At 36.4% G+C, this 9,288-nt stretch overlaps 1 long non-coding RNA gene across 1 annotated transcript; it reads right to left on the bottom strand.

The window, feature by feature from the left end:
* Window positions 1–4,905: 4,905 nt before the first annotated feature.
* On the bottom strand, window positions 4,906–8,221 carry LOC308394296. The gene is made up of 5 exons (XR_013971160.1): window positions 8,138–8,221; window positions 7,601–7,680; window positions 6,719–6,755; window positions 6,007–6,102; window positions 4,906–5,271 (listed from the first exon to the last, which is right to left on the bottom strand). It is a non-coding gene; the product is annotated as an uncharacterized lncRNA (long non-coding RNA).
* Window positions 8,222–9,288: the final 1,067 nt, after the last annotated feature.

The raw sequence follows: 9,288 nt of genomic DNA, 5'->3' as shown, positions 1-9,288 counted from the left end.
TTCCAAATAACAATAATTTTAAATCACACCCTTCTAAAATACCTCAGAAAACAAACATTGCAAAGTAAGGCAATTTGTTTTTGCAAATCTGCTTACCGGTATTATTAAACATTAACTTTAACCTAGCAACTTGGTAAATATCACAGAATCAAGAAAATTACAAAACATGTTAATATTTAACAACGCAACAATCCAAAGGTAAGGTTATACGTATTATGAACTCTCAAAACTACACTTGTCTAAGACTGCATAAAAAACACAAGCATCAGCACATCTGAATATTGCAGCCTAAATTACATTTGTTTTATAACAGAAGTTTGTACTTAAGAGACATTACCTGTGGGCTGGCTTTAAGCCCATCAAGTTCCAGAAACACCTTCTGGAATACCTCTAGAGTGTTCTTTACTTGTTTGGGGTAGCTCAGATTGAGAGCGTATATAAGTCCCATCATTAAGGCACACGCTCTGGGCACATCAAGGTCTTCCAGGACAGCTGTTCCTTCAATCACAATTTTAGCGACGGCTGGAAGTGGCACTGCTGCACGTCTGGTGACTACGATCTTTACCACTTCTTCTGAGAACTGTTCTTCACCATCCTGGCAAGTAGGTTAAAAAGAAACATGTCGGTATTTTATGTGCTATTTAAAAATATAACACAAAACAATGTGAGATTTACCTACCAGCTGTTCTCTGAAGAGATCCTCTTCTTTCTCTTTCAGATACACCATCAGGCAACGGATTGCGACCTCTCTTCTTGTTTCCACTGAACTCTGGAGAATAAAAAAAAGTTTACTAGGCCAAAAGTCAAACATATTACATTCATAGGACTAGCGTTTTGCTAATTATTGATTTAATTTTTGTTTTTAACAAATAAACAATTTAATTTTTATAACTTGAATTTAATCTGTTACATACTGCCCTGCTTTCAATGCACCCTTTGCTAGCAGTAGGATAAGGTGAGTGAAAGTAAATGTAACCTAGATTTGGAGACTATTTCAAACAGTTTTTGTTGAGTTCTAAGGACTATAAAAGACTACAAAGGCTTATCGAGGCTTTTGAGTTAACAAGTTATTCTAAGTATAAAACCTTCTCTAAAATACTACAATGAAACACTGAAAAGATGAATCCAAAATTCAAAAAATAAATAAATAAATCTACAGACTGTAGTTTAAAATTGGAAAAAGTGTGTCATATCCAAATGTGTGAGAGAATTTTCTTTTTAATTATTTGAAGACCACTGTAGACATGCCACAATCCCACACTTCACATTATGCTTACAATTACAGAAGGTAACGAAAGCAAGTCTTATGTGCACACACACAATTTAGTTTTTTCTTGCTAGGTCAACTAACTTTAACCTCAGGCATATTTCACATTTGCGCTTAAAATATCAATACATTTGATAGAAATACTTTTACTCACATAAATACTCTGGCATAAATTCACCACATTTCACTCTGTCAGTAATTAGTTACCTCACCCAAGACCGTCGAAACAAATTTACTCTGACACCATGATAAAAATGCAGGCAGCTGCTGACTGGTTAATTTGAACATATACAGGTTCAAATTGAACCTGCTCTGCTGTCTGCAAGGTCTGTCAGCTAACCAAATGCACCCTGACAAGTGACAAATTTTAAGTATAAGTGGAAAAATTGACAATGTACTCTGTATTTGCGAGGAACGTTTGCTAGCTAAAAGAAAGCTAGCTAACAACTTTAACTTTAGCAACTTTACTATGCTAAACTATGATTAAAACCATCAAATTTAAAGTGTACAAATATAACTTGTAATTAATCTATTTTGAAATTCAATACTTAGTTAACTCACCGAACACAGTCTAGGGGAAACACACCTCTACTCCCACAAAGTGATAAGAATGCAGACAACTGCTACGCCTGTGATGATACGAACATATGCTACGGGGTTACCCTCTGCTGTATGCATGGTCTCATACACACCTATGGCTAACCAAAGTAACGACCGGAGTGACAGATTTAATTGACAGATTTCATTAACAACAGGAAAAAATACAAACGCTCTTTTATACTTTTATACTTTTATAGAGTAACAACTAGCATAACACAGAGTGTCAATTCACATCATGTAGCTGCCATTGTCAGACTAAACTTAAGCAGTAAATTCCTGTAACTAGTACATATTTATTAAAGACTATAAAACAAGGAACTTACCAGGTAGTGGTGCCTCCATTTCTTCTTTTTTTATGGTAGTTGTAATTATTTTTTCGTTATGGTCCAGTTATGGGCAGTTCAAACACGAAAGATGTTCAAACTCACTTTTACATGTTACACAAACTTAATATTTTCTGTTGTTGATTGATGATAAAAGTATTTTGTTCAATATACTCAAACATTTAAGTTAAGGAGGTGTTTATTAATTTCTGTGTTGCACTGACTTTTAACATTGATTAGTCAACTCACTGAAACGTGTACATGTAGACAACTTACTTTTTTAAGTAGAAAAATGCTTTTTTGTTAAGTTCTACCTACAAACACCATGAATATTTTTTAGAGTGTAATTAAATCATGTAGGATCTGTATGAAATTCAACAACTTAATTTGTTCTTGTTGAGATGACAGGATACAACCTAGTAAGGGTGGTTAGTTGCTGGACTCATGAAATTAATAAGATTGCACGAGATTTCAAACTGCAGGAAAATCACTGGAATTATAAGAGGCAGACAACTATACACACACCACATGTACACTGAAAAAAAGGCCATGTTGGATTTACTTGATTCAATAGTGGACATTGGTTGCACACAAATGTTTTGCTTTGGCAGAAACTTAAACAACTGAGTTAAATCAACACAACTTTTTCATATTCAGTAAACCTGTGCATTTTGTGTTCATAAAAAGCGATTGAAACATGTTCAGATGAAGTAAATTAAGCTCTTGGAATATTTTAATCCTTCACAATTTTGTCATTTTATTTTAACACTATTCAATAACTTTTACCCCAATACTATTTGGTCACTTAAATACTACATGCTGTCTTCATATTACATAATGTTCAACAAAGTCTAGATCCTGGTTACCATAAAGATTGAATGGGTCTTCATCAACTACCATCCTCCTATCTTTATCCTGGTTGCAGGAGGGCTGGGAAATAACCCTGAAGTGATAGGTTACAAGGCAGGGTACACCCTGGACAGCTGACCAGTCTATCACAAAGAAACAAACAACCATTTACATTCACAGGTAATTTAGAATCACCAGTTAACCCTAACTCTAACAACTGCATGACTTTTAACTGCGGGAGGAAACCAGAATACCCAGAGAGAAACCTGCAAACTAGCCAGAATGTGGATTTGAACACAGGACCTTCTTACTGTGAAGCAACAGCACTAACCACCATGCCAACAATCTAGGAAATGTAGGAAAGCTATGATTTCCTGTATTTGATGCAGAATTGTTTTGTTTTTGTAATAATACACGATAAATAGCAATAGCATGCACGTGGTGCGTGTGTAGTTGTCTGCCTCTTATAACTCCAGTGATTTTCCTGCAGTTTGAAATCTTGTGCGATCTTGTGAATTTCATGAGTTCAGCAACTAACCACTCTTACTAGATTGTATCATAGAAACATGAAATTATTGTGTTCAAATTACAAGTTAGACTTTTTTAATGTAACAACAACCCAATTTACTTTTTTTGGTATACCAAAAAAAGTAGAGGTGGCTGCTCGACTTGACTGAGATGGATGCCTTCCTGAAACCACGATCTAAAGAGCGCGAGTCTGAAACCCGTGCAGTGTCGCGGGATTTAACATTGCTATACTATTGACTTACTTCACTTGAACATGATATGAACAATTTAATCTAGCCTCTCTGCATATCATGTAGTTTCTACACTATGTAGTTACACTTAACTTTAAAGCATGAGGCACTTGTGTTAAATACACGCAAGATGCTTACGTAAATCCAAGAGCTGGCCAATCCCTTTTTTTCAGTGTATGCTATCGCTATTTATTGTGGTTTGACAGAGATGTACCGAACATTCTGCATCAAGCGTTGAAATCACAGCTTTCCTACTTGTGTCAGGGCTGAATTGGTGGCATGGTTAGTGCTGTTGCCTCACAGCAAGAAGGTCCTGGGTTCAAATCTACAATCTGGCTAGTTTGCAGTGGGTTCTCTCTGGTTCTCTCTGGTTTCCTCTCACACACTGTAAACCCGAACAAGTTGACTGAACTTAAAACTTTTGTGGAAACTGATTACCTCAAAAGATTTAAGTACAAAAACTCATATCTTCTAAGTATGGGGTACTCAAAATTTGTATTTATTGTTAACCTAAAAATTTAAAATTATATTTTATATTTTATTAATTGAGCTTTACTCAAAGACTGTATACTTTAATTTCAATATTTTTGTGTTTCTTGTAGTTTATTATTTTGATGCAACACAATGCAATTATATTACAACCTAAACTCAAATTATCTGATTATTAATTAAAAGATATTTATGTTTCAATGTTTGAGTGTAGACTACTAACAAAAAAAAAAGTACGGAAATTCAGTTACTTTACATTTTGTTTATTTAACATTTTTTCATGAAAATTTAAAAACATCACAAATGTTTTTATAAAACAACTAACATGGACATCGGCACCATAAAGTGAGCATTATAAATTCTGTGTAGAACATTTATCTTTTTATAAAATCACAAAGGACAACATCAGTCCTAATTGCATCTTTCTCAAAATACACAAAAATGCAAAACAAAAAGTCAAATACTAATCACTTTTTTTAAAAATAGAAATGAAAAACATTTTTTTTAAAATGGGTACAAAGATGATCAGCTTCCAAATAACCAGATAAGGCAGTCAAGTATAGGAAAATTAGGTAAACTGATGGAGTTAAATCCACCCAAAGCCTGTAGTAAACTTAAAGTGCTTCAAACAAAGTGCTCAGTAACAGAGTGCGTGTCCTAACAAACATTGCCTTATATTCCTTAAGAGCATGTAGGCAGGGGTTTCAGGGGTTTGCCGTCATCAAGCCCCATGAAGATATTTTGGACAAAGGCAAATGTGTGAACCAGCTTCCTGGGGTAGTCTAAATGCAGAGCATAGATCAAGCCAAACAATAAAGCAAATGCATCTGCAAATCTGGGAATATCTCGCATCACCTAATCGCCTTTCACCACAACAGCCATGCTTGAGGAAGTAAAATGGACTGGACTGGGAAGCGCTGTCGGTAACCACAGTGAGAAGGGCAACTGGAGTGTCACTGAGGGTCGACTCATCCAATGCGTCCGCCTGGAATAGACACAGTATCAATGGTAAATGGCCTGTATTTGTATAGCGCTTTACACATTCAGTCATCCACACATTCACACACTGGTGATGGCAGCTACATTGTAGCCACAGCCACCCTGGGGTAAACTGACAGAGGCGAGGCTGCCGGACACTGGCACCAGCGGGCCCTCTGACCACCACCAGTAGGCAACGGGTGAAGTGTCTTGCCCAAGGACACAACGACCGAGACTGTCGGAGCCAGGGCTCCGAACTCCCAACTCTTGAGCCACGATCGCCCCAATTAAATAAGTAAGGTTGGTTTGAGAGAATGTGACAAGCATGACCTGTAATCTAGCAAAACATTCAGCAGTGTAGTGGGTTACTTTGTAACGAGTTAGGGTACTCTACTTTTTTTTGAAAAATGTACATTAACGTGTTAGCTTCTTGCATTACATAATTTGTATTTTTGTTATTTTTCTAAAAAAAAAAGTATTTTTTTATTTCATGACTTTATCTCAAAAAGAAACTAAATCTTGACTTCAGCCTGGTTTTTGGGCCACCTGCAGCATAGCCATAGTGCTGTGATACGCCTGTGCCCTGCTCCTGACCTGTGTGTGTTTGTGTGTGAGGGTTTTCTAAAGAGAGGGTATTTTGTTTGTACAATTTGGTAGCTGCTAGGGTATTAAATTGTATTTAAAAAAATCCATAGCATTTTATCTTACTGGCAGAATTTAAGTAATGCAAAAATACACTTACATTACATGTCTAAAATAATTCTGGGTCCTCCTCCCACAGGTATACAGGAAGGGCATGAAGTACTGCAGTGCGTTTCACGTTGATATCAGGCGCCTCCTAAAAAGGGAAAAGAAAAGTTCATTTAACGCAAAGTTTTCAGGTGTCATTCTTTGGGGAGACTACATGTTTATGAAACTGCATGACATCAGACTCTACTAAATTTTGGAGACTTTTCTTTTAAGATACAACCTTTCTGTCTATTGTGACAGAGAGTCTGTTTCTTAATCATTTGACAAAAACCCTACACAGTATTTTAAAATAGTGTTCTCCAGATCAGAGCTGTAATCTATATAGAACATGGGGTTCAAAGCAAGGAAAAATTGTGTGTTTATCAGTGAAACTTTTAATTTGTGTTAATTTTATCATTATCAATATATGAAATCTTCACCTTAAGGGACTTAATGAATGGTTTCTTCTAAAAATTAGAAATGATTGAGTCATTTCACATCATATGAAAATATTAATTTTTAATACAAATTTGGCCCTACAAAAATGGAAACTCAGTAACAAAGATAATGGAGATTCTCTAAAAACGAGCGAATATCACAGTAAAATTGTTGATTGTGATTTACACATTGGATGTATCCTCAGTGATTTGGTACAATTATACAACATTTTATAAGAACTGAACAACTGATGAAACAACTTACTTATGTGAAGTGTTATAACTTACCACAAAAGGTGAACTGTGCCACTGACCCTTGGTAGATCTGCACATGATAAAAAAAAAAAGCATTATAAATACTAACACAGCTATTAATAATTAGGGGTACATTTAAGATGTTAATGTCACAAAATAAAATAGACTGGTAGAAAGAAGTACAAGGAAATGGTAATGGGGGGAGCCATGAAAGTAGATCTTTTCAACATGATTCAGTGTGACAAAGCCAGGGCATGATTTAAAAAAAGACAGGTTGTCACGGTCCTGGGTCAGTGACCCAGTGTTTTGAGTTTCTTGTGCCTCTGAGTTTTTTGTATTATGTTCTTAGTTCTCTTTGTTGTCCCAGCGTATTCTTTAGTGTAGTGTCTTAGTTTGGTTTTCTTGTATTCTGTTTAGTTCTCTGAGTATTTAGTAGCCGCCCTCTGTGTCTTAGTGGCTCTGTCTCCCCTAGTCTAGTTTGCATCTGTGCTAATTCCTGTTTTACTTTGAAGGTCTGTGTCTCATGTGAGTGTATCCTACTTTGCTCCCTTGTCTCGTCACTTCTGATTTCTCCCAGCTGTGCTCTCCTTCTGTGTCTCATTCCCCTCGTTACTTCCCAGTGTATTTAAACCCTGTGTTTCTCTGAGTCAGTGCTGCGTCGTCCCTCAAGCTGTGTGTTTCCTTGTGTGCCTCGCTGCAAGCTGTGAGTTTATATTTTCCCAGTTTAGTTTTGTATGCTCGTTTTCTGTGACCAGCAATTAAAGCTGTGATTTTGAGTTCATTCCCTGAGTCTGAGTCCTGCATTTTGGGTCCAACTCCTGCCTGCCGCACAGCGATTCATGACACAGGTCTTTTAACCTAAAAATGTTTTAATGGCCATGAAGAAAGGACTCTTCAATAGATCTTTCAACTCACCTGTGTTTACTGTCTCCACCTGAAATTAATTGCAGTCTGAATTTTTTTTTTCTTCTGTCTTTTTGTCTTTGGTCTTCAGCCTTGGAAGAAAAAATAAAAATATTGAAAACCTTATTAGCACACTAAATATACAACACCTTGCTATATTTCAATTGTTTTAGATAGAAGTTGCCACTGCTAGCTAAGTCACTTTTGAATGATGCTAATGAGAAGAAGAAAAAAAAAAACCCTGCCGAAGAATGAGGCTGCTGTTGTAAAAACGCCAACTTTCTTGTGTTGGCAAGGGGTCGTTAAAATATCACTAAGACCCTTTCTTTATGTGTGATTCTTAGTAAAACTGTGTTTTAATCGGTTAAAACTGACGACATAATCTATGTTTGAAAAAGAGCGCGAACAACAGCGAACAACTATTCACCACCTGGGTCTGTGCTTTTTAACACAACAGCGCATTCGAAAACAAGTTATTGGCTGCAACATATTAATATACTTGCTTTTTTACAGAAAAAATAAACATAACGAAGGTTCCGTTTTACTTACAAGTTTCTCCAAATGTGTTCTCCAGTCGCTCGAGAAGGGCAGCCATATTGAACATAATTTTCTGACAACGTCGTTCAGGTTAGAGAGAAGACGTCATGACGTACACATGCGGAGCTCGGAAAAAAACATTTACTCAAAAATCATAATTAAGAAAGCAGTATTTGCTCTTAACTTCTAAGCCATGTACAATTATAACTGTTTGAATCGTTAACCGAACAGAAAAGTTTTAAGTTGTTTCAACTTTGTGAGGAATTTTAATTGTTATATCCACAAACTTTATAAGTCAGGTAGACTGTTGGGGTTTACAGTGCAGTTGAAAGTCATGCAGTTGTTAGAGTTAGGTTAATTTGTCATCCTAAATTACCTGTGAATGTGAGTGCAAATGGTTGTTTGTCTCTAATATGATAGACTGGTGAGCTGTCCAGGGTGTACCTATCACTTCTGGGTTTTGCCCCAGCCCCCTGCATCTCGGATAGAGACAGGGAGGATGGTAGTTGTTGTAGATCCATGCAGTTCTTATGTTAACCCTTAAAACCGGTCCGAGCGGGCACGCTCTGTTTTGAGTAACTATTTTAAAATCCCGGTAGCACTGCAACAACGTGAGCTAGCGCAATAATTTTTTTTGCATATGAAACCGGAGAAGTTGTACTTACATCTTATGCCATCAGCTTGTCACGGTTTCCTTCCACATATAGCTTTGCAAAAACTGCATAAAAAGCACTTGCAGCAACAAAAACACAATATTCCAGAAACACGCTTTGCTGATCCGATCAGCTGTTCAAAACACTTCCTACGTTGGAATAAACGTCAGCGCGAACTATCGCATGTCCGCCATGACCTGCCCGAAACCGGAAGTGACGTCATTTTCGCAGAAATGTAGTTTTTTACCATCAGGGCCTTATGAGCCTATACTGGTGTTTTTAAAAGTTATGTTTGACTTTATGACTTTGTGTCATTTCTGAGATGCGTAGGACTCATATTGCACTGCTGGAAATAGTTTATTTTGATGTATATGCTGCTTTTTTGCAAATTTGCAGTATAATATTTATTTTCGTTTTTCCTGCAGTATATAAAAATTGGTGTATTTCAAAAATAAAACTATGAAGACACTCAAAATAAATTTCCTGTGGTGGGAAAGTATTTTGTGCAAC

This window comes from Rhamphochromis sp. 'chilingali', assembly GCF_963969265.1.
Source record: "Rhamphochromis sp. 'chilingali' genome assembly, chromosome: 3".
NCBI classification, from domain to species: Eukaryota; Metazoa; Chordata; class Actinopteri; order Cichliformes; family Cichlidae; genus Rhamphochromis; species Rhamphochromis sp. 'chilingali'.
The sequence above is the reverse complement of the archived record's forward strand: the minus strand, read 5'-3'. Positions and strand labels throughout refer to the sequence as shown.